Source organism: Lissotriton vulgaris, chromosome 11 (assembly GCF_964263255.1).
Source record: "Lissotriton vulgaris chromosome 11, aLisVul1.2, whole genome shotgun sequence".
Taxonomy (NCBI): domain Eukaryota; kingdom Metazoa; phylum Chordata; class Amphibia; order Caudata; family Salamandridae; genus Lissotriton; species Lissotriton vulgaris.
The window spans coordinates 695618300-695642919 of NC_141699.1; positions in this window are offsets into that span (position 1 = coordinate 695618300).

The window sequence follows — 24620 nt, forward strand, 5'->3', positions numbered from 1 at the left end:
CTGGTAACCAGGAGCGGGAATGGAACTGCAGAGCAGCTGCCTCATAATTATAACTCCTCATCACGGGCGTGACAAAACAAGTTGTGGCATTCGGGAAAGGTCTGGAAAATAGGTGTCAGACCTTAACTAATAGTGATTGTCCTTCCATTCTATTGTAATTTACATTTAATTCGCACGTTTCATTTCCATTTAAAATATGATTACGGTGTTTTGAGGCCCATCGCACCTGTCCACCCGCATTAGGGGAGCTGGAAATAATGCAAGGTAGCAGGAACCAGGGACGGCCCGGCCTGCTCTGCCTTTGGATTGTGAACACATGCTGCCGCTCCAAGGGTCTGAGGTAACTACGACACACCAGGGAGAGGCGTGAGTCCATGCGGGCAGCCATATTGTACTCCACTCAGTAGTACAGCGAGTCAATTGAACAGATTGTAAAAATAGAGTTAATAGATTTTAGAGACGAATGTGTGGACGAACAGAGAGAGGCTTTGTGGATGAATGAATCTAGAAACCTGTTCGAAGCTAGAGGCAGGAACGGGCATATCTAGGTCAATAGAGATGCAGGAAGTTAGCTAAGATAAAAACGCAATAGACTGGCAAGATGGGAGCAGCGGGCCATGTGCGAGCCAAAATTGACTGTCTAGGACAGGCGGCCAATGGTGGCCACATCTTTTCAAAAGTTTGTGAGCTTTCTTTCATCCTTGAACGGCACTGGCTGCCCGCGGACCGGCAGGGTCACCTGGGCTGCTGGCAGAGGTGATCAGGTGACCTAAATAGGGGGCGAGCTTATCTGTTGTCCATCTTGCTGTTGGGACCCTTTGGATGGACGCCAACGCTTCTCGCTGACAGCACCACCTGAGCTGCCTTTTTTCTCCAACCACCTATCCTCATGGTCAACAGAGAGGGCGGGGTGGAGGAGGAGTTGTGTTTTGCTACAAAACAGGTGGACAACCTTGGCATCTAGTGTAAGTGCAGGCATATTCATCAGGAAATTGGGCTTAACTGATGTCCCAACCAGGGGCAGGGGTCCAGAATCTATAGAGCAGGGCTGGGATGTCTGCTACAGCTAGAGTCCAAAGCTTTATATAACGCTGCACCAATGGATGTTGCAGGGATGGATGGAACCAGGTATTCCCACCCCCCAAAGGTGTCCAGGGAAATACCCTTTTGGGTGGCCCTGGCAGGGTGAGTTTTTTGGGAGACCAGTCTTATGCTGGCCCAAGCTTCATCTATCCTAAGGGAGCAAAGAGGGTTCGCCTTGTGAGGACAATGAATCGGAGGACCTGTGTGTGTGTTGGGGGGGGGGGGGGGGGATTCCCCTTGCTTGGTCCAGGACAACCGAGCCAGGTGATGCCACAGGTGATGTGACCTGAGGGGTGGTCAAACGCGTGATTCTGAGAATTTAATGTATGCAGGAATTAAAATTGTGTTCGTTGCTCACAATGCTGTCATTTTTAAAACGAATGTAAATATTTCTCTGTATTGCTTTGTCGAATATGATATATCCAATGTCAATAATTCACGTTTATGACAGATAACAATAATATGGCCTTAGAATGGCATAATTTCTCTAATGCAAAAATGGTGTGGGGTATTGGGCCATTACAATGATAACAATTTGTAGTGTTAATATTCAGATTCCATGGGGATATTACTGGTCTCAATGCGGTCCCTCACCTGTGACACATGAGTGACAGTTATGCTTTCAGGTAGAGGGATGTACAAGCAGATGTAAAGAAGGATAGACTGATATACAGAATGAGACAGTGACATAGATAGATGGATGGACGGACTGACAGATGGGCATACGGACGGACGGATAGATTAACAGACATTTGGATAAGCAGGCTAAACTCTGGACGATGCAACGAGTCAGGCTGACCAAACCTCGTTTTGGAAACGGTATGCCAGTAGCAGGCGCATAAATGTTTATTTTATTTTAAAAAGCAACAAAAAATAGGCTGTGGTAGTGCTTTTTTTATGGCTACCCAGACCCAGTATTGAAGATGACGACGACACAGGGAACAAAGAGGAGGAGAGCGAGCCGAAGGGAAGAAGGGAAAAGGATGTGGGAATTGAGGATAGGGGTGGTGTGGGTTGGGCTAGGGGTAGTGGGGTTTCTTGGAGGGCATTTTTCATATGGCTCAGTTTTCTATAGGATTCTGGCCAAAATGATAAGATGTAATATTTCTTTTATAGAGAGGTGCCTGCTCTCTAAAAATCTGGAACATGCAGTATTTTACATTTTATCATCCCCACCGTCATAGGAGCCAAATGCTGAGAGCCAACGTTTTCTCTAATGGTTGATAAATGTTTATGTGCAACATCAGTTTTCTATTTATTCTCGAAATTGGAGACATTTCAAGACTGATCCCACGAGGTTCCACAAAATATTCTACCAGAATTCTTGATTAATTAAGCGCAACCCTTCACTTGTGTTCTGTCTTATGGCTGTCATGTTTTTTTCTGGATTTGATCAATGGTCGTTAACAGTGTGTCTGTCGTGATGGATGCTATTAAAAGGTTTGGAAATACTTCAAAAAATGCTTTTACCAGTTCGATATGCATACGCAAGAAACATTTACTTTGCAGAAGCTATACATTTTTGCAATTGGCATCAAAAATCTTTACTAAAGCTCAATTGGTATCTTGTTTGTAGGGTCGAAAGTCCCTGTCGCTACATCCATGTGACTACTTGCTCCATATTGTACCCATATGGCAGACCCTGCATGTTTCTTGTGCAGGAGTATACATGAGAATACTTAGACTTATGAGAGGTGGGTGACTGTGTTCGGCTCCTCCGTGGAGGTATATAGTGCCTAAGGTAGTAGGGTACTTCATAGGGTTTCACGGTAGTCAAAGCATCGGTTTTACCTTCTCCCTGCATGTTGCTCTGTTTCCCCCTGTCTGTAGAATTTAGTGTAAATTCTGATGCTCATCTAGTGAAGGAGGCAGGGATTTACGTTTGTTGCCCTATGGGTATGGACCATCCTCTGAAGAACCATTAATGGGAAGGGGCCAGCATGTGTGACTCCATCCCATCACCTTGGCCTTGTAGTCTGTTACCCGATGTAAGCCCCTGCACCCACCCAGGATCTGCTGACGGTGGTCGGCGATTCCTCATCTGAGATTGATGCCACCACAATTAACTGTGGCCTTCCCACTCAGATTTCACCAGCAATGGTTTTGAGCAGTGTGACCAGGAAAGAAGTGCTTGCACTGTGAACATAGGTCACATGGCATGACATGACCATCATAACACTGCTCCTAAAACAGTGTGATGACACCCACAACCCTCATCTTCTTTCTAGCCAGCAGATGAACTTATGCCGAAAATGAGTTAGACTACACGACAACTACCCGAGTCATTTATGAAGAGAAGAAACATTGACATTCAGAAAGTTCGGGCCCACTTAAACATCCCTACTAAACCAGATGATCTTTTTAGCTGCTTGAGAGGTAAGATGGAGAAAACTATCACCATTGCATCTATTTACAGTTTAACCAATAACTATTTGACAACTAAAGTAGAGATAGTAAGTTTAATTATAAATTCAGAAATAGATTTATATAAATCAGTCTCAGCATCACAGTATAGAAATATAGGACAAACAGAATTTACCCTATATAACAAATATCATACAACTAATTTTTTTATGATGATGCAAGTGATAAGGAAAAATAATTGAACATTAATTGTATCAATTGATCATCAAAGGTAAGCATGAGCACACTATCTCTCCCGACACTACCTTAACCCCTTGCATGCTCATGACGGCCCCTGGCCGTCATGCGTCACGGTGGGCATGTGCTGACGACGGCCACGGGCCGTCCGAATCCCACCCACTTTTAAATATCACCTGCAAATTTGAGGCACATGCAAGGGGTTAAAAGGGCAGCCCTTAACTAAGAAGCACTGATGGATTTAGGCCCAGATCTTTGTACTGGGGTGAATGTAAGACATTGTTCTGCATTCTGTCCATCAACTGTGTTTTTTGTAATTTTCACCCCGAGTGGGCTGGGTATGCTCAGACGTGAGTCCCAGGATCTCCACATCACTGGAGTCAAGCTATCCAGGCTGAAGAAGGCTGATAGCCAGAAACCGCTCCTTGGATGCTTGATTCCGGTCTAGGAAAGACATGGCTTGGTAGTTCGGGCTGGACTGTTCCCATGAGGCACAGGGTCAAGGCTGATTTGCATATAGCCATTGTCTGACCTAGGGTGGTGTGGAGTGCAAAAAAACGATGGATTTAGGCCCAGATCTTTGTACTGTGGTGAATGTAACACATTGTTCTGCATTCTGTCCATCAACTGTGTTTTTTGCAATTTTCACCCCGAGTGGGCTGGGTATGCTCAGACGTGAGTCCCAGGCTCTCCACATCACTGGAGTCAAGCTATCCAGGCTGAAGAAAGCTGATAGCCAGAGACCGGTCCTTGGATGCTTGATTCCGGTCTAGGAAAGACATGGCTTGGTAGTTCGGGCTGGACTGTTCCCATGAGGCACAGGGTCAAGGCTGATTTCCATATAGCCATTGTCTGACCTAGGGTGGTGTGGAGTGCAAAAAAACGATGGATTTAGGCCCAGATCGTTGTACTTGGGTGAATGTAAGACATTGTTCTGCATTCTGTCCATCAACTGTGTTTTTTGCAATTTTCACCCCGAGTGGGCTGGGTATGCTCAGACGTGAGTCCCAGGCTCTCCACATCACTGGAGTCAAGCTATCCAGGCTGAAGAAGGCTGATAGCCAGAAACCGGTCCTTGGATGCTTGATTCCGGTCTAGGAAAGACATGGCTTGGTAGTTCGGGCTGGACTGTTCCCATGAGGCACAGGGTCAAGGCTGATTTGCATATTGCCATTGTCTGACCTAGGGTGGTGTGGAGTGCAAAAAAACGATGGATTTAGGCCCAGATCTTTGTACTGGGGTGAATGTAAGACATTGTTCTGCATTCTGTCCATCAACTGTGTTTTTTGCAATTTTCACTAAGTTACAGCTTAGGATATTAGTCTGCATTCAAGGTAAATCATGTGATCAGCTCTGGTAACTTCCCACGATTCAGGCACAAATAGGCTACTGACACCATCTTCCCCACATCGATAAGATGCTACTTAATTCGTCCTTGGCCATTCTTCTCCTCCATGATAACTCGCCTCCTTGCTCGTTACCTAGTTTCTCTTTGCCAAAATCTGTCTTCACATACCTCGCTATCTTACTAAAACACAAATCCTCCTTTACTAAATAATGAAGCTTTGTCTGCACAAGCTGTTGAAACAAAATTGTAAGCAAACACATTCTACATAGTCGGTTAAATCAATTTAAATGTTCAACTTAAAGCTTGTGCTGGATCCATACTTGAGGCCACATAATCATATCAACTTAATAGTATGCAGGGTTCCAAATATGTGCATATTACTAAACGCATTGCAAATGCAGTTTCTTAACAAATTAACTAATTGCAAATTTTGACATTAAAGGTGTCAATTCAAAATACACCAATATAAATATCATTTTTTGCTACATGTATACATGTCTAAACTTTAGTCTACACATTCATCTCATATCATCAGCTTCACAGTTAGACACATTATAAGCTTTACCTTTCTCTTAAAATGGTAATATATAAGTATTGCAGGAATCTCGTTTAGTCACATTTCTAGGGGCACTGTTAGAACTGGGTTTACCAATTCCACCACGGTAGCTTGGAGCGAGGCAGGTCGGCACCCGTAGGCAATGTGTAAAGCAGAAATGCAGCACACACTCACGCTGAGACAGGGAGGCACACGCAATAAAATGACACCACACCAGGTAGTTGGTTAAAACAAGACTCTTTTAACTAGACTTCTTCAAGGCAGGAAAGTAACTTTTCCCAGGCATCAAGTAAGGCATTGGACATTTCCTATACATTAGGCAAACATGTCTGTAAATACCTCGCTATTATGTAGGGGCAGGCTAGGCAATAACATTTCTCAGAAGTAGGTTCATTAAAGACAACATTTCATAGGACTGGTTTCAATATAAAATATTTCTTGTGCAAGGGAATCATGGGTATAGTTCAAACTAAGCATACATTGCACAACAGCATCAAGTGTAACATTTCCTCAACCAGGTCACCCTAGAAAGAACAGTCCCCTGAAAGGGGGGTTAACTTAGGCCCAGTACAACAGGATCTAAAGCAGTTCGTAGCCCCAGTTCAGAAGGCCTGTAGTCACTTTTCCCTCTCACCTCAGTTCTTTAGGGCCATTATAGGGTTAATAAGGGCCAACATGGCCGCCTTAAGTGTAACAGGGTATGCTCAGACGTGAGTCCCTTGCTCACTTTGCCACTGGATTCAAGCAAGCCAGGCTGAAGACGGCTGGAATGCCAGAAACCGGTCCTCGGAAGCTTGTTTCCGGTCCAGGGAAGACATGACTTGGCAGTTCGGGCTGGACTGTTCCCATGAGGCACAGGGTCAGACTGATTTGCATATAGCCATGTCTGAACTGGGGTGGCAGAGTGGGCTAAAGAACGGTGATGGATTAAACCCAGATCTTTTGACTGGGTGTGAGTGTTTGATTGATTCAGATGCTCCGTCCATCACTACCCCCTTTTGTACCGCAGTCTCAGAAGGGGAGAGGCGTACGCGGGGCTGCCTCACTCATTCTACAGGTTCCTCTGCAACCCCGCCGCCTCCGCAGTCTCTTGCCCTCCCCCAGGGGGTGTTACCTTAGCTTTCAACCCTTCGAGCGTGGTACGGGAGCTCGCGCAGGCTATGCGGGCTCCCTGTGACTTATCCCAAGCCTGAGGCTGATCGGGGACTCGGGCTCTCCTGTGAGCCCCCTCGCTGGCGTTGGAGCTGGTCCCGGGCCTCCCGTTGCCTTCTCGGGCCCGGGGACCAATCAGGAGTGGCTAAACAGAGGCGGGCCCGCAGCCGCCAACGGCAGCGCGGCTTGCGGGGCGAGGCAGCCTCGCCCAATGGATGCGTGGCGTTGGCGGGTGTCTGGCCTATGCCCTCGTCATGTGACGGAGTTGACGGCTTCAGAGGCCCAGCGCGGCCTGCAGGAAAACCCCGGCGGCCCTCCCCGGCCTCGGGGGCCATGGCGGTGAGTGTGCAAGCTGCAGCAACTTCGCTCACGATGCGCCGGGCCATGGCGGTGAAGACGGGCCCCAGGCGCAATCCAGAGCAGCGCCCAGCAGCGCCGCAGGCGTGTCCGGGGCTGCAGCAGTGATCAACGCGAGGCAGCGCCTCTTCACGCCACAGCGCCTCCCAAATCACGGCGCTCAGTCCCAGCGCCCAGTTACAGGTACCGGGCGGCGGCGGTGAGGGTAATCTAGCGCTTCCATTGGCACAACGCTTAGTGGCACATTACAGGGGCATGCACAGTTCTGGGCAGGTTAGCGCCTAGAGATGATAGCGCTTAGGGGGCAGACAGGCCCGGTAGCAATACAGCCAAGTCCAGGGCAGCAGCGGTGATCGGGGGTTATAGCGCTTGAAGCACAGTTCAGGCAGAATACCGCTGGGGATCAGTCTCAGCTTAGGCAAGACAGGACAGGGGCACAGTTCAGGCAGTAAGCGCTGGTTACCTGGTTGATCCCCCAGCAGTGTTCACAGCAGGCAGGTGCTTCCAAACAGCGCTTGATGGTCACAGCGCCCTTCTTGGAGGGATGGATGGTAGGTTCTTGTGAAGTTTCTTGGGGGGGAGAAGGGGGGTTGAGTTGGTGGCTTCAGAGGCAGGATGGTTCCCCTTGGCACACTGGAGGTGGTTCCCTGGGTTCCCCCTCGCTGGGCCAGATCAGCAGACTGGCAGAGTCCCTCACCTAACTTAGAACAGCAGTGCCTAGGCCCTGTCAGTCCCAGTGGTGTAGGTTCCTCCCCCAGGCCCAACTGCCTAAACTCCTGCAGAGGTTCCCCCAGATTCGGTGGTGCCCCAACTGACAGGCAGGTTTCCCTCCTTGACTCTTATACCCCTAGGTCAGGTGACCCTCCTCTAAAGGCGGCAACTTGTAACCCCTCCCTTGGTCTTGAAGGTTCCAGGAGCTTCTACATTCTAGGCTGTGGACTAAAAAGACGGGATGGCAGTGTTACTGTATCATGATGTCCCAGCCTGCTCCTGACTACTAGTGCATGTCTACAAAGGCCACTCCACAGTAGCAGGGGCCTGTGGCAGCCATGTTGTTGGAAGAGAGCACCTGCACCTCAGCACTGTTTGGCAGTGGTAAGGCGCTGAGAGACCTAGGTCCAACAAAAAGATGGTGGAAAAACAAGGCGAAAGAGCAAAAAAACGGGGTAAGACCACCCTAGGACTGACAGGTCTAACACACACCATTTATAAATCTCATTAATTTTCACGTGGAGTCCTTTAAATATACAATACCCACCTTTCTTAGTTACATTATTCACACAGAATATATTTGAATGCACTCCTACAGTATCTCAGGCTGGAATCAAAATTAAGCTGCTCCAACAGAAATATAAATGTGTCCTTGACCAGTGCTCCTAGAGCAGAGGCTCCACTTGGCTGTAGTAACATAAAGAATTATAACTATATATTTTCCTTGCAGGCACCCCTCTCCCTTCACAGCGCAGGAAAGTTATAGAGAATCTTATGATATTTGTCAGAAAATTGCAGTGCTGTAAAACGTCTGAAAGCTTCAGAACATATTTCCTCATAAAAATTAAAAGTATTGTATCTTTTACTTAAAAAAATGACACTGAACTAGAGTATTATCTTTATTTTATTTTAGTTCTTAACACAGCGCATCAAGACCCTGGGCACAGAGTGGAAAAGCACTTTACAGAATGACAATTGGCATGTAATATAGGACATATAATATGAGACATTGACATCTTTGTTGTACAGATTCAGGAAGAACTGGTACAATAGCGAAGTACAGAATGCAAAACGTTTTTTAGGAAAGACAATTTACTCCACACCATCCTCCAAGAGTAAGTATTTCCTGTTTTACATTGCTCCCTCTTGACAGTCGAATCATAAACAGGATGTGCTTGACATTTCAGAGAGCTTTCAGTATCAGCTGGTTCTCTTGTTTCCACGGACAACTGCAATACTTGCTACAAGGATCATCTAGTATTAGTTGATGGACACAGCCCTAGAATGTTATTCTAACAAACCTCTGCCAAGTTCAGCATTCACAACATACATATACGTCTAAAATAATCTTGGGACAGTGGTGCTTTCTTGCATTGCAATATAAGAAACGTGTTACTTTTTGGTGACATTGGCATTCACAGAAAAAAGCAATGTTTCCTGATATCTCAATATTGTCTCTGATATTTGACCAGAATGGGGGATAATATTTGCCAGAGCCTACTCTATATAAAAAAAATGCCAGCCTGTAATAGATAAGTGCAATCCTTAAACCACGCGCCCTACTGTATTGCATTTCCACCCTATTGAGGCATGAGGTGATGTTCTCGGAGCACCGGCTTAGATGGGATAAAGTTCAACATTTTACAAATCAATTGTCAAAAGAATAGTAATTTAGCCATGAATCACCAACTACATATGCATTACACCACTGAGAGTAGCTTACATCACACTTGGCCCATGATCACTGAAGGTGAGTGCAACACTAAATTTGAACCACTCAACTCTCTTTCTGTCTTAAGGATGAAGGAGGATGATGAGTAGGTTCTCCCTAAGATTACTTCCAAACCTGCCACGAAATGGCCAAAAGTGGCCTCTCAGTTGTTTAATTTTTGCCTAGATTGTGGACTTATAGTCTTAAATGGCATACCAAGTCTGACCATTTGCCCTGTCCTACTTTTTTTATTATCATAGTTCTTTTTATTGCAATTTTATACAACTTTTACATCATACATGTATGACATGGGAGCCAGTACTCATCTATGTATGCTAGTGCCTGTTACAGTTTCATATAATGTGGCTCCGAACCTGTCTGCTTATTCTTTACAGTTGCTTACCCCTTCCCTCATAAAAACAAATGAAAGAATCACCCATCCCCTTGACCCTCCCCCCGTCCCTATCCCAACATTCAACTGAACAAACTTAAATGAAAATAATCAAAACAGTGTAGGGTACGCAACCAGGGGGACTAGTATTGAGTTGTATTATGTATTGGTGTGCAAAGGTGGATGAAGAGACCGGGGATGGGGTTCTAATCTGTAGGTTTCCACCTTCCCCGGGTGTACCAGTTAGAATTGGAAGAGGTGTAATGCCCTCGTACTGGATGGGCATGCCAATAATGGTAACCCGGTCGAAAGAAAATTGGTTAGAGACCCCTATGTGCATCAAAGATTTTTGAAGTTGTCTCGAAAAATATCACTTAACCTCTCCATTGTAAGTGCCTGCCAGAGACGTGCATGCCATTGAGTGAGAGACAGTGCCTCTGGTTTTTTCCAGGCTGCAGCCACTGCCATTTTTGCTGCGCCCAGGAATAACCAAACAATATCCTTGTCTGCCTTCGTCTGATATTTTAAGGAATCTGTCCTGAGTCCTAATAGTGCGAAGGAAACTATTTCTGGTAGGAATGACCCAGAATCTCTTTTATTTGGGCCAGTATCTTGGACCCAAATGGGCGAATATTAGGGCAGTCCCACCAGATGTGTTGGAATTCACCCAACAGACCGCAGCCCTTCCAGCATAGGTCGGACGTATCCGGGTAGCATTTTTTCAATTTCGTGGCATATAAATACCAGTCATACAATATTTTGTAAAGTGCCTCTCTGAGACTAAGAAATGATTATGTTAATGTATGTTCCTCCAGAGAGCCTGCCAGTCTGTAATTGGTATGTCATGTCCCAGGGTGCGCTCCCAGAATGCCATATGTCGCAGCATTTGCCCTACTGTGAAGCATAGCAGTAGTGAGTAGAGGAAGGAGATAATGCCTTTGGTGCCTTGGGTCTTTTTCAAGAAGGCTTCAAGCGGAGTAAGACCCCTCGTGCTAGCCTCCCTCGACCCTGGCTGAAGCACCCTATGCCCTAGTTGTTGATAGTGGAAAAATACTTATTTTGTTAAATTGAAATCTCGTTGACAGTGTTCAAAAGTGAGTATGTCAGTGTTGGGGAATAAGTGTGATGGCATCAAGCACCCCCTCATGCATAAAGGGGCCTGTCACTAAGCCTGGCTGAAATGGTGGGTTAAAATGAATCAGGGTGAAGGTAGTGGGAAATGTTGACCATGGCGACTTCTTATGTACCTCGTCCCATATCCTCAAAACTGTCCTTGTGGGAGTGCTAATATATACATTGGCTGGTCAGTCTACATTAGGTTTCCACAGTAGATCCCAGATGACTCTGCCTGTTATTGCCCTGTCCATATGCAGCCGACGCTTGTCTGAAACCCTTTGTGACCACTCTATGATAACGCACAGCTGTGCTGCTTTATAATACATGTTAAAGTCTGGAAGACGTAACCCTCTCTCCATCCTAAAACTCCAAAGTAGTTTAAAGGGTAGTCTTGCCCGTTTGTTCAGCCATATGAATTTGTTGAGAACAGTTTTAAGTTTATCCAGAAATCCTGTTTCTAATTTATTCAGTAAGCTTTGAAACAGGTGAAGGAATCGAGGAAGTACCACCATTTTAATTGCATGTATTCTCCCCAACCAGGAAAGATAGAGTGTGGCCGATCTTTTTAAATCTGAAATTAACGTTTGTAGTAAAGGTGGATAATTAGCCTGGAATAATTGGGAGAGTCTTGGAGTTAGTTTTATGTCTAAGTATGTGACATTTTTTGAGGCCCATTGAAAAGGTGAGGATCTACAGAGTGTCTCCATCTCTCCCTCCAATAGAGTCAGATTCAAAAGGGAGGATTTGGATAGATTGATGTGAAATACCACCATTTGCTCAAATATGCTTTGCTCTCTTTGGAGGGCCGTCAATGATTCCTTGGAATCTGTAAGCGGAAGTAGGATGTCATCTGCGAACAATTACATTTTATGTTCTTCTCTCCCAGAGCTGCTGATTGGCTCTAATTGCCATGGCTAGGGGTTCAATACTCAGGGCAAAGAGGAGAGGCGAAAGTTGGCAACCCTGCCTTGTCTCTCTTTCCAATCAGAATGGTTTTGCGCTAACGCCATTCCCAAGAACCCTAGAGGTAGGGGCACCATAGTTCGCTTGTATCATGGTTATAAATTTCTCCTCAAAACTAAAGCACTTGTGTGTTGTAAATAGAAACGCCCAGTCAACGAGGTCAAACGCTTTTTCTGCGTCTAAACCTAACATGCGTTTTTTATTCGTTTTTTCAATGAGATGGAGGACTTGTCTGACATTGTCGTGTGTTTGATGCCTCTTTATGAACCCCGATTGATCGGGATATATGACTTCGGGCATCAGGTCTTTCAGACGTGAGGCCAAGATTTTAGCATCAAGATTGAGAAGTGCTATAGGTCGATAGGAGCCACATAATTGCGGATACTTCCCGGCCTTTGGGAGTACTATTATGTGCTCGTCTCTCATTGAAGGAGTGACTATCTCCTCCTTGGCCATGTAATTGAATAGTTCTGTCAGGTGAAGAATTAGTTCTGCCCTGTATGCTTTATAAAAACGAGCCGTTAGCCCGTCCGGACCAGGAGATTTGAAGAGTTTTAGATTGGCTATTGCTAGTCATACCTCCTCCCTCTGATGGGTTCTGCCAGCCTATCATTTTGTTCCTGTGTTATCTTGGGCAATTCAATTTTATCTAGAAAGCTTGTCTGGGAAACCTGGTCTGTGTGTTCAGCCTTGTACAGGGCCTGATAAAATTCCCCGAGCACTTCCGCTTTGAGGTGCTATTCAGTTTCTATTGTTCCCTTCGAGTTTTGTAATTCACTGATATACTCTTTGTCCCGCTTCACTCTAAGCTGTCTCGCCATGTTCGTTCCAGCCTTATTCCCCTGAGCGTATGACGTTTGTTTCAGCCTCAGTAGTGTCATTTTGACCCGGTTTGCATATATTTCATTCCGTTTACCCTTAGCTGCGGTAACTTTCAGTTGAACAGGTAGACTAGGCGCATTCTTATGTGCCTTTTCTAGAGCCTGAAGCTCAGCCTCCAGAGAGCACCTTTCTAAGCCCCTCTGCCTATTTAATTCCATTGTTGCTGTGATACAGTGCCCCCTCAGCACTGTTTAAAGGCATACTAGTTGTTGGCTGGTGTGGTGTCTTGGGAGTGTTTTGTTGGAAAAATTCCTTTATTGTTTTACGAAGTTCGTCCTGCACTAGTCTGTCGCAAAGTAGCCCTTGTGGAAAGAACCAGCGTGCATACCTGGGTGTGCGGACTCGCCATTCCAGGGAGAATGTTACAGGGGTGTGATCGAAGATGATGATAGATTTATTGCCATGGATACGTATATTGCCTTTTATTGTCTGACTCATAAAGATATAATCCAGTCTCGAATATGTATGGTGGATATGTGAGGAAAAAGTGTAGTCTTTTTCCTGATTGATGAACCTCTTGCCATATATCTAATAGGCCCAGATCCTTTATTGCATTTTTTTAAGCTGCTAGTCTGTGCTCTATGTGGGTGTGTGCTATCTATTCTGGAGTGCCAAGTAAGGTTAAAGTCGCCCATAACGATCACCTCCCCCTCTGCAAAGTTTCCCAGCATGTTTAGTGTCTTCAGAAGAAAAGGAAGTTGGTTGGCATTAGGGCATAGACTGATGCCAATGCACACAATCTTCCACAAGTACGCCCCCTTAACATCACTCTTCTACCCACTTTGTCAGTTTTGTGACTTTCCACTTCGTGCTGCTCTATGGTGTTCATTTCACCCCGAAGAGGATGTCCCATGCATGACCTAGGATAATAAGACGCACTTCCAGGGTGCTTCGATCCTTTGGTGCTTTGGGCCCTCCCTCAGAGATGTGGTTCTCTGTGCTTTTGAGGGAAAAGAAACAGCCGCCACATGGCCTCCTCATCCTTCGCCTTTGTTCAATTTCTTCTTTGCTGATTAGGTGCTCTCTGGGTGAGCCAGGAAGGGGTCTCTATGTTTGCACCTGTGCCTCTCTGTAGCCCGATCATTTCTGTTTGTCTCCAGACCAAGTAAATTCATGGCTTCCTTTAGCTCCAGGCAATGCTACTGTCTATTATGATGTTCAAATGCTAGACCAAAGGGAGAAGTCCATCTGTATCTCACATTGTCCTGAAGCAGTTTATCAAGCACTGGGCGAAACTGTTGGTGCCGTGCCAAAGTAGCTGGAGAGATGTCTTGAAAAAGCCAAAATGAGAATCCCTGAAAAGACACCTTGTCGGTTTTCCTAGCCCTTTGCAGGATGGCTTTCTTTACTTTAAAACAGTGTAGCTTGACTAGAACTTCCCTTGGTCTCTGAATCACTCCTGTGGGGGTGTCTTCTCACCCCGTGCACTCTGTCTATTTTAATCTTGAGGGTGTTAGGGCCCAGGACCTTTTTGAATATTCCTGTTACAAAAGCCTCCAAATCTGGACCCTCCACTGCTTCCTCCAATTGTTGGATTCAGATATTATCCCTTTGGGATCCATTTTCGACATCTTCTGTTTTAATTATCGCCATTTGTAGTTGTGTTTTCAGTGTTTGCGTCGCATTCTTCTGCTGTTCAACATCCTGCTCTAGCATTTGAGTTTTCTTTTCCATGTCTAGAGGCCTGCTGCCTACAGAGTCAATGTCCTGCCTCAAGGTGAGTTATTTATCATTCAGGTCAGTTTTAAGCTTGTCAATAGACGTGGCTACATTTGTTTTTATCTCCTCCCATAATTCCTTTTTAAAGTCATGCAGCGAGGCTAAAAAGTCTCCTTTTGTCAGTGCCAAGCTCTCGTCTGCTCCTGCTAGTTGTAAGGTAGTGGGACCTTCTGTGGAGCCAAAATGGTTGGAAACCTGATTAATTTAGGTCTTCTTTGGTGGCATAGGGATGATCTGAGCTCCTGATGCCCGAATCAGGCGGAAACACTACTAACAAAGTTTTTTAGGCTGCCTCTCGGTCCTCCAGGGCCGCTGGCTTCTCACTGTGAGCTCCCCTACATGTACCAGGTAAGTCCTTCTACTTTTACTTTTGTCTCACTGGCAAATCCTGAATGCTGACTACCCGAGCTCTCCCCTTTGGTGCCTTAGACGACTGAGATCTAGAGCACAGATTATGATCTCTGAGGCCTTACATTTGGTCTTGGTTCCCCGCACTGATGAGTATTGTTACTAATGTACCCCGTATGAGGAATTCAAACTGCCTTTACTTTCCTGCTTGGCACAGTCCTTTAATTGCTCCTTCCCTCCATCTTCCAGTCTGTCTTACCTCACCTCCCCTGACACTCACTGGTTGATTGATACCTTGATTTTGTCCTGGTGGCTGCCATTTTAAAGTCAGGCAGACTGCGTGGGGGATTCCGATTAAATCAATGGCCGCAGGGTATCCCCAGACCTGCAACCCCCTGTTCTCACAGTGTCAATGCTCACTGCAGTGTCTAGGCTCACCCGTTGATACTGGCAGCATCATAGCTCCTCTGCGCTGTGCTCCACTCCCCAAGGCTTCACCAGCACGTTGCTCTGTTCTTCTGTCATGAGCCTTTCCCTCCTAACGGACTTCTCTGATCACTGGCCCCTGGTAGGTCGTTTTGGGGCTGTTGCTGTGTGTCGTTTCCTCCTCACTGCTTGTCACCGCTTTGTTTGATTCCCGGAAGGTGGCCCATCCCCCATCGCACGCCATCATTCCCCTCGCGGGTTTCAAGGCGATGCTCCTTCACCAAAGCACCTACTCGAGGAAGCGACAAAGCCCCTGGTGCCGGCGCCACCCTTTATCTTGTCGCTTGCGGACTTTGTTGGTGTCTATTTACCGACTTTACATCTTGTGGCAGCGGAGCTGAGACGGATTACGTCCTCTCCACCATCTTGGTTGGCAACACCCACCTTCCCTACTTTTAAAAGAGATCTGTATATTAATGATATAGATTATAAACTGTTGGATCTGAGACTTTGGTCATATATGATAGATATGTTATTTGTCAACCAACCAGATGGCTATTGCAACACCCTTGTGGCTGAGTTTACCACAGATTTATTAGGTGAGACCTTTGATCAGAGTAATGGTTTTTTCCAACTCCATTGGCCCTCACAAATAAGTGTAAGAACAGAAAATGGGCCACCATTATAAGTTGTGAATCTGCTTGGGAGCAGGATGGCGTTAGTGTGAGTTCTCGCCACCAAACAGCTCAAGCCGTGCAGGAGAGTATCAGCAGTAGGCTATGCTGCCTGACCCTGTGATGCTGATGCAAAAGTTGTGCGGAACGCAAGCGGTCCGGCTCTGCAGTCAGACCCCCGGGGCTGCTTCAGACAATAGACACAGCTGCAGGGGTGCTCACCTTGGCAAGAGCACTCCGGGAATCTTTTGCTTGCTGGCTGGTTTGCTCCATTTTTGTTCCCATCTCCATTGAGCTGACACTCCGGTCCAAATGAAGACGGAGTCAGACTATGTAGTCCCGGGGAGCAAGAATCATCAAAATGAAAGCTGCCCAAGCCAGCGCCACAGAAAGGAGACGCAGAGGGGCCAGACACTTTCCCCAAAGTTAAACATGAGACCAGCGGTCTCAAAAAGGCGATGGGGAAACATGGGGTGGAGGAACCCCAAAGGAGGGTGCATGTCTCCAGACCTCTATTGTCAATCATTTCTCGGCATTTAAGATACTGCTCCCCATGGCTGACTCTGCATTGTTCCTTGAGGGTGAATCTGGCTGTTTATCACTAGCTAAACAAGGGGATGGGAACATCATGTAATTGTCTGATACCCTAAAAGAAAATCGTATCTCTGTCCAGTCTGGGGAAATTGTGGTACCTAGGGACCAACTACATGGTACAGAGGGACCGTCTTGCTCCATGGATTCTACCAAATCACCAGATTCTCCCTTAGCTTTTACCAATGGAAATACCGGGTCCACCGTGGCTTTGAGGTTAACGATACCACTTGCCCCTGGTGCCCTAGCCTCTGCTTTGGCTGCTAGTTTAACAGAGGTGGGATCTAAACTTCAACAGGTGGAGCTGCTAACTACATCCATAGCTTGGAAGATAATCTAGGCCCCCATCTCCTCAGACCCCGAATTTATTGGTGAACATTTCTATTCAGTATCAGATGGCTCAATGTCTGTGACAGACAATGGTGTAACCAGCTCAAGTGATGTCAAGCTCTCTAAAATATATGACACAGATCCTTCCAAAGATACAGGAACTGTTAAGCACCAGAAAAAGCTATGCAACAAGGCAAAAAGACATAGCTAGCTTAAGTGGGATTACTCAAATTGTCAGATTTCTTTCCCCCTCGGTGAAAATGCTGTAAAGACCTCACTTTGGGGAAATTTTAAAACCACACCAGAGTCCATGGTTGAACCTTCTTTAACCTCCATACTGGTCTCAATTAAACAATTTCAAGAAGAGGTTCACTCTGACAGCTATCTTGCTAAAGGGGCCGCCAAAAAGCTACAAGGGGGTATGAGGAAGCTAAGCAAAATCTGCACCGATATTGATGACCGTGTTACCATGGTTGAGGCCCTCACAGAAAGCCTAGAAGCTGAAGTAATTACTTTAAAAGATCAAGGCTTTTCCCAAGCTGCATGTCTGACTGATCTAATGATGAAGATGGAAGAGCAGGAGAACCGACAGCGCAGGAGTAATCTTTGCCTACTAGGGATTCCTGAAGGGGTAGAGGGAGACAATCCAAGGCGCTTCATCGTGAAAGTCCTGTGAGACGCTTTTCCCCAACACTCAAATTGCAATTGGGACCACGAGGTTCAGTGGGCATACCGCTTCCCCTTTAACCTAAAGCAATGACGCATTGACAGCAGCTCCCTCAGAGAAAAACCCAGGGCCTTTCTGGTGTTTTTTGGGAACTTTCTCCACAGACAGATGGTCTATGAACAAGCCCGCCCGAACTCTCAGAAGGGGTCTAATGGGGTAATGTTCTTTGCAAAACCTGATTTCTGTCACGTTACAGTAGAGCGAAGGTGGCGCCTTCACCAATTTATAGTCCTCTTTCAGCAACAGTGCGCTCAGGTGTTCTTAATGAACCCTGCCAGACTAAAAGTTATCTTAAACAGGTCTTCTCTGATCTTTCTGTCGGAGATCAAACCTAGTGAATTCTTGGGGGAAATTAAGGTAAAGAAGGGGCCTCGCTATTCTGTATTTAATCTGATAAAGACTAATTTTCTAGATCTATTGCTCTCCTACTATTTCCCTTCTGTTACTTCTGTTACAGTCTGTCTCGTGGTAGGAACAACAAGAGGGCCCTGGTAGGTCTGTTTAATGGGGAAAATGTCTCTCTCTTACTTGCCGGCATATCCTAAATCATCTTAGCAGCTATATACGGCATGGCGTGGCGGTGGGGATTCTCACATGACAACCATCATTGAGGGTCTTCCTGATTGCTCTATTTTGGGGGGGGGGCTCGGGAGGGTTGGGGGGCCAGCAGCACTGTGGTAGTGGGAATATTGGTGTTTTTTTTTTATTGTTGTCTCAGTCATTTTGAAGTTAGGTTATGAAGTTATGGCACTAATGGTAGGGCGATTAGAGGAAATGAAGGGGGAAAAGAGGGAAAAATAAGAGAAAGGTTGTGGTGATGAAGGAAAAAGAATTCTCTAGGCTTCATTGCATTCAGTATAATGATGCTCTTCATGTCCATAAAGGTGAAGTAGTTTATGCTGGACCTCAGATGTGCTCTGAATGGATCTTTGATTGTACTTGGTATGTAACCTGCATGATGTTTAATCTCTGGCCAGTTGGTCAAAATTTCTAAATGAATAAGCTAAGTAGTCTAAGAATTGTCTCAGTAAACATCTGTGGCCTGAACGATGCTTTGACGGGAGAGAAGGTGGCACAGGGGCTGCGTCTGTTGGGGGCTGACAACGTCAGCCTCCAGAAAACACACATCGAGGGATCGCGGAAACATCTGCTGAACTGATTGGGGTATAGAGTTATTGGGAGACCTCTCAGGGCGTGCAGGTGAGAGGTGTAGGGGTTACGATTCAAAGGAAGCAGTCACTAAAGTCTGTCCCTGTGAAATCTGACTCTCTTGGAAGATGGGTCATAGTGGAATGCTATCTACCTCGCAATTTCTCTTTTACTATATGTTCCATCTATGGTAGTAACAAGAATGATCCTGGGGTAATTAACTGAATCTTAGGGGAACTGGCCCATTGGCCTCTCCCAATTATCATCTGTGGCGACCTTAACATCAATTTGCCTAGTAACTGGAAAGTAAGTGACCAATGGATTTATGTAGGCAGGAATCCCAAAGTACATCAGGCTGTAATAAACCTAATGCACACTCATTGGCTTAGCGATGTGTGGGCCAGTTTAAAACCAAATCAATCGGGATTTAAATATTTTTCAGCCCCGCACCTTTCTTTAGCGAGGCTGGACTACTTTTTGGTTTCATCTTCTTTGGTTCGGGACTGTTCTATTGACACCGCTCCGCAATTTATGTTGGACCACGATCCACTTATTTTTAAAATATTGGGGGGTTGGGATCCAGTGGTGAAATCTCGAATGGGAGATTTGAAAAAGCTTTGCTGTATGATGCTGGATATCAGATGCACATGCTGGGCTGGATCCAAGAGTTCCTCGAGATAAACACAGGGACTGCTTCAACTATGTTGGTGTGAGATGCATTAGAAGCGGGTATTCATGGGGAGACCTTACGGAACTCCATAAGGAAAAATAAGAAAGTAAAAACGCAGATCTTTAAACTACAAGATAAGATGATAAAGGCAGAGTTTAAACTAACTCGGGCAGTTCAGTCGAGGGCCGAAATTGAAGCTGCACAGTTCGAAGTGGTAGCCATCAAAACCGCAATTGGGTCAATATTTCGAGAGAGGGTGGCCGCTAAATGGGCTTCTGCTCATGAGAAAACCTATGAGTGCAGAAAGCTCATCGGCCATTAGTTGGTTTTCAGAACCAGACAACAGGTTTCCTCCAATGAAATACTCTCAATACATGTCTCTACAGGAGAGATTACAAACGACCCAATTAAAATCCAGAGGGCATTCAGAGAGTTTTATAAGAATCTTTATACAGAGGAAAACACCAGGGGCATATCATCAAGGGCTTGCGATAGATTTATCACTGCTTTTAGCATCCGTTTTCGGGCACAAAGCGGCGATAATTTTATTGCACTATGCTAAACTGCTTTAGTGGTTCCTTGATAATGTTAGCACCATTTTGATTAACGCCTTGCATGTCATCGCTAATGACATGCAAGGGTGGCGTTCCTGACTTAAAAGTCCGTGACAACGGTCGCTGACACACCATCGCCCTATTACCAATGCGGCCTGAATCCATTAACACGATAAAAAAACATGCGCTAATCGTGTTTATCGCATTTCCCTAACGCCTAAATAAAACATGACTTAGGCATACATTGCCATACATTACATGGGAGGTGGATAGTCAGGTTACAACCACGCTTGCCTATTAGCAAGCTTTTTTTTAATCGCACTGAGTTTATCGCAGGATATCTCCCCTCTAAAACCCGCTATCGCTGGCTTTCACATCGCATCTTAGCGATGATAATAGGCCGCTAATGATGCAATGTGAACCAGCAATAGCGGGAGATTAAAAAAAATGTGCTTCATGCGCTTTGCGATATGTATCGCGTTTTGTTGATAATATCCCCCATGGTCACCCGATTCAAGAGAGAATGAGATCTCCAAATATCTTAATGCAATCTCACTGTCTCAACTCAGTGCAGAAGATCATGAACAACTAGAAGACCCTCCGACCTAGGAAGAAATTGCCATAGCTTTAGCAAGCTTACCAGATGACAAAGCGGCCGGCGCCGATTGTATCCCAGTCGAATTTTATAAAATCTTTACCCCCCAAATAAGAGACCTCTTTACAACTCTAGTAGTTTCTATTTTTAATGGGGCACTTCCCCTTGCTTCATGCTCCACAGCCAAGATCGTAATCTTTCCAAAGAAGGATAATTCACCACTGGAAATGGGCTCGTACAGGCCAATCATGCTCATCAACTGTGATTCTAAGGTATACTCCAAAAGTTTCACATCCAGATTATCTGCCAGAATTGAGCCCCTTGTCTCTAAGTTGCAACATGGGTTTATCCCTAAGAAAGGCACTACAGAACATATTCCGCGGACCATCACCCTGTTTGACGCAGCTCAGATCTCAGGAGACCCGATCTCGCAATTTCTTTGGGGCGTCATGAGTAGGATGTGTTTTGGGCCTAGAGCGAAACAAGTCATTCAAGCTCTATATCTAAATCACACAGCCAGAATTTCAATAAATGGGAGACTGACGGAGCAGATTGAAATTTCACGGGGTACTCGACAAGGCTGTCCTTGCTCTCCAAGGCTCTTTGCCATATACATAGATCCCTTCATTAAGAAAATTGAAAATAATCCTGAAATTCTGGCTGCGAGCAGGTTTGGCTGGGACACTAAAATCATGGCTTACACCGACGATCTGGCTGTGGTGACTCCTGACCCTGAGACAGCCATTCTAGCATTGGAACAGAATGCTCAAGAGTTTGGGAAGATTTCTGGATACGCACTTAATGAAGGAAAGACGCAGATCATTTTAAATCAAGAAAATAATTTGGTGGATAGTAGGGTTGTTCATAAAGCGAAATATTTGGGGGTTTACATCGTAGCCGACACCGACTTGATTGTAGAAGAAAACCTGATCCTGTTGGCGGTAGAAACTAAGAGAGCACTTAATCGGATAAACAATCTACACTTGACCATAGTGGGGAGGTGTAATGTTCTTAAGATGACCTTCTTCCCAAATTACTCTATTTCTTTAGGGCTATCCCTCTAGAATTCAGTAAAACAAAGTTTCAGAGATTTGAACAGCTCTTCCCTCAATTTGTCTGGGCTTATTATCACCCTAGGAGGGCCTTTAAGCAGCTTTCTCTTCCTTGGGATACAGGGGAATGGGCACTCCCTAATCTAAGATTGTATTATTGGGCTACGGTATTACAATATTGTACGGAACTGCTATATGAACACTCATCTATTGCCACCACAGGACTCCTGTCTCCTTTTGAATTACTAATTGAGGCAGAGGCTCGGGCTGTTTTTGGCGGCAACTTGAATATGGATATTACAAGCGGGTCTGATTTAAGACCCTGCTAAGCGCTTACAAGGTCTTTTCCAACATACGCAGACTTTATTTGCTGGGCAGACTGAATTTGTATACTCCCATTAATAGCAATACTAACCGGCCAGCTAACTTTGGGAGATCATATCTCCAATATTGGTATAAAGCGGGCATTTTAAAGTTGGGAGACATGTTTTCTCCCGAAGGAGTTTAGCCGTTTATTGACCTTAGAACTCAATTCAAAGTGACAATGAGGCTTTTAAATATTTTGCCATTAGGGATTTCCTGGCCCGTAAGGCAGGTGGGTCTGTTGGGTTTGCAAAAATGTATCTCATTGACAAGCTAAAGGGCCCCATTCTACCCTGTATTGGGTATATATACTCTGCATTGAACAGGCAAATGCCTGATGACATGGTCAAGATTGCAAATGAATGGCAGCAGAAATTGGATATTCCCGGCAATACTTTCTATCTTGCCTTCCGATCTGCCCTGAGCGACCTGGTGTCAGCTAAACTACTACTGCAAAAAAATGATGGACGGAATGCTGACAATGCAAACATTTTCCCCAGTCAAAAGATCTGGGTTAAATCCATTGTTCTTTTGCCCACTACGCCACCCCAGTTTGGACCCAGCCATATGCAAACTGCCAGGCCAGGTCCTCCCTGGACCGGAAACAAGCATCCTGGGTCAGTTTTTTGGGTATGTATCCCTTCTTCAACCAGGCTAGTTTGAATCCAATGGCACGGTGAGCAAGGGACCCTCGTCTGGGCATACCCATCCCACTTAGGGCGAAAAGTGTTACAGCAAACAAATGATGGACGGAATGCTGACAATGCAAACATTCTCCTCCAGTCAAAAGATCTGGTTTAAATCCATTGTTCTGTTGCCCAGTGCACCACCCCAGGCACAATTTTATAGGACCAGCTTCTTTTTGTATATTACACCTAGCAGAATCGCTAAATGGGCCACAGGCAAAGGAAGGCTCTGCCCTAGATGTTTGGAGTTTAGTGTAGACTCTGTCCATATGTTTGCTACCTGTCTGAAATTAGAGCCATTACTCGATAAAATACAACGTTTCTTAAGTAAAGTTTTATCTCAGGATATCCAGCTAACCCCCACGATTATCCTGTTGGGTATACAAAACATGCTCAATGGAAAGAACGGTGGATCGTACATTTTTGCAGCCATGACCATATTCAGGAGTTGTATAGCTTTTTTCCTGGATAGATACAAATCCCCCATTGTTTTCCCAATGGCTGGCCCGATTGGTAGCGACTTGTAATCTTGAGAAGACTATTTATGCTAAAAAAGGCATCCGGGCAAAAAAATAAAAAAGGGATTAGTTATATCGGAACCATTAACCAGGTGGGTCAACCAGGCGAACTCTTAAGGGTTCCTGCTATACATACATCATTTTATGGCATGTCTATATTACAGTTTGGTTGTCATACTTTACCTCTATGGAGATTTTTTTTTAATAATCCTTTCTACCCATTATATATGCGATGTTTCCACAAAGATTTGAATTATCTGCTTTTTAAAAACTCTTTGCAGGGGTATCATTATTTTTATATTTTTTGATCCAAACTTATGCACAGATATTTTATGTGTTCTACACCATCTGGCTTTATCGCTATCATTACGGTTGTAAAAATTAATTGCTCTTTTGTCTTGTTACCTTTATGGACCTAAAAAAGTGACTACTACGTAAATGTGATAGGTTCTTCTCACTGTGGTCATACCTTATTGTATTTGACATAGGGGTGGGGGATGGGGTGTGGTCGCAATGATTTTCTCACTCTGTTTTTTTCGCACTGCATATTTATAAAAATTAATGAATATAAAAAAAAAATAAGTAATGAATCTATCAAAGCCAATATATATAAATCTTTAGTGACTAAGTTTGAAACCCTGGATTTCACGCTGCAATTTAATGTGAGCATTTCTACCTTTGTTTCTCAACACTTTGAGTTGTTTGAAACCCTCAAAGCTTTATTTAAAAGCAAGTCACCTGGCTTCAAGCCAGATCTACATCATGTCCCTGGTATACAGCGACCTGCCTGTCTGCCAAAACTAAAGCTGCTCTTCTTCACATAGAGAAAGCACCTGGCCCTGAGTATGCCTGTGGATCTATTCAACTCAGAGCCACATATTTGGGTTCCATCTCTAAATATGCTCACAAATGCTGTATAAAAAGGTGAGCGGCCATAATTGTTCCTAATCATAAAAAGGTGGCCTATCGGCTTAATTGACAGTAATCAAAATATCTTCTGCAGACAAGTGTTATTTTGTATGTAGGAGAGGATGGATGACCACAAGGTTCTGTCCCATCTGCAGGCAGTGTTTTGTAGGAACATCGGGACAATAGACCAGATATTCTGTTTCATGACCATCTCCTGGAACTATGCCACCACCACCATTAAGAACGTTCATCTAGATGTAGCCTTTATGGATATGAGGGCTGCAGTTGATCTGGTTCTGTGACATACTTTCTGGGAAGTACTGGATCAAATGAGGTTGCCACAGGACCTTGTTCATCTATTGGTCAACCTACATACAGATACATATGTCCAGGTGAAGTGGAATCGGGGATGCGTCTTAGTTTCCACACTCTTTTCTT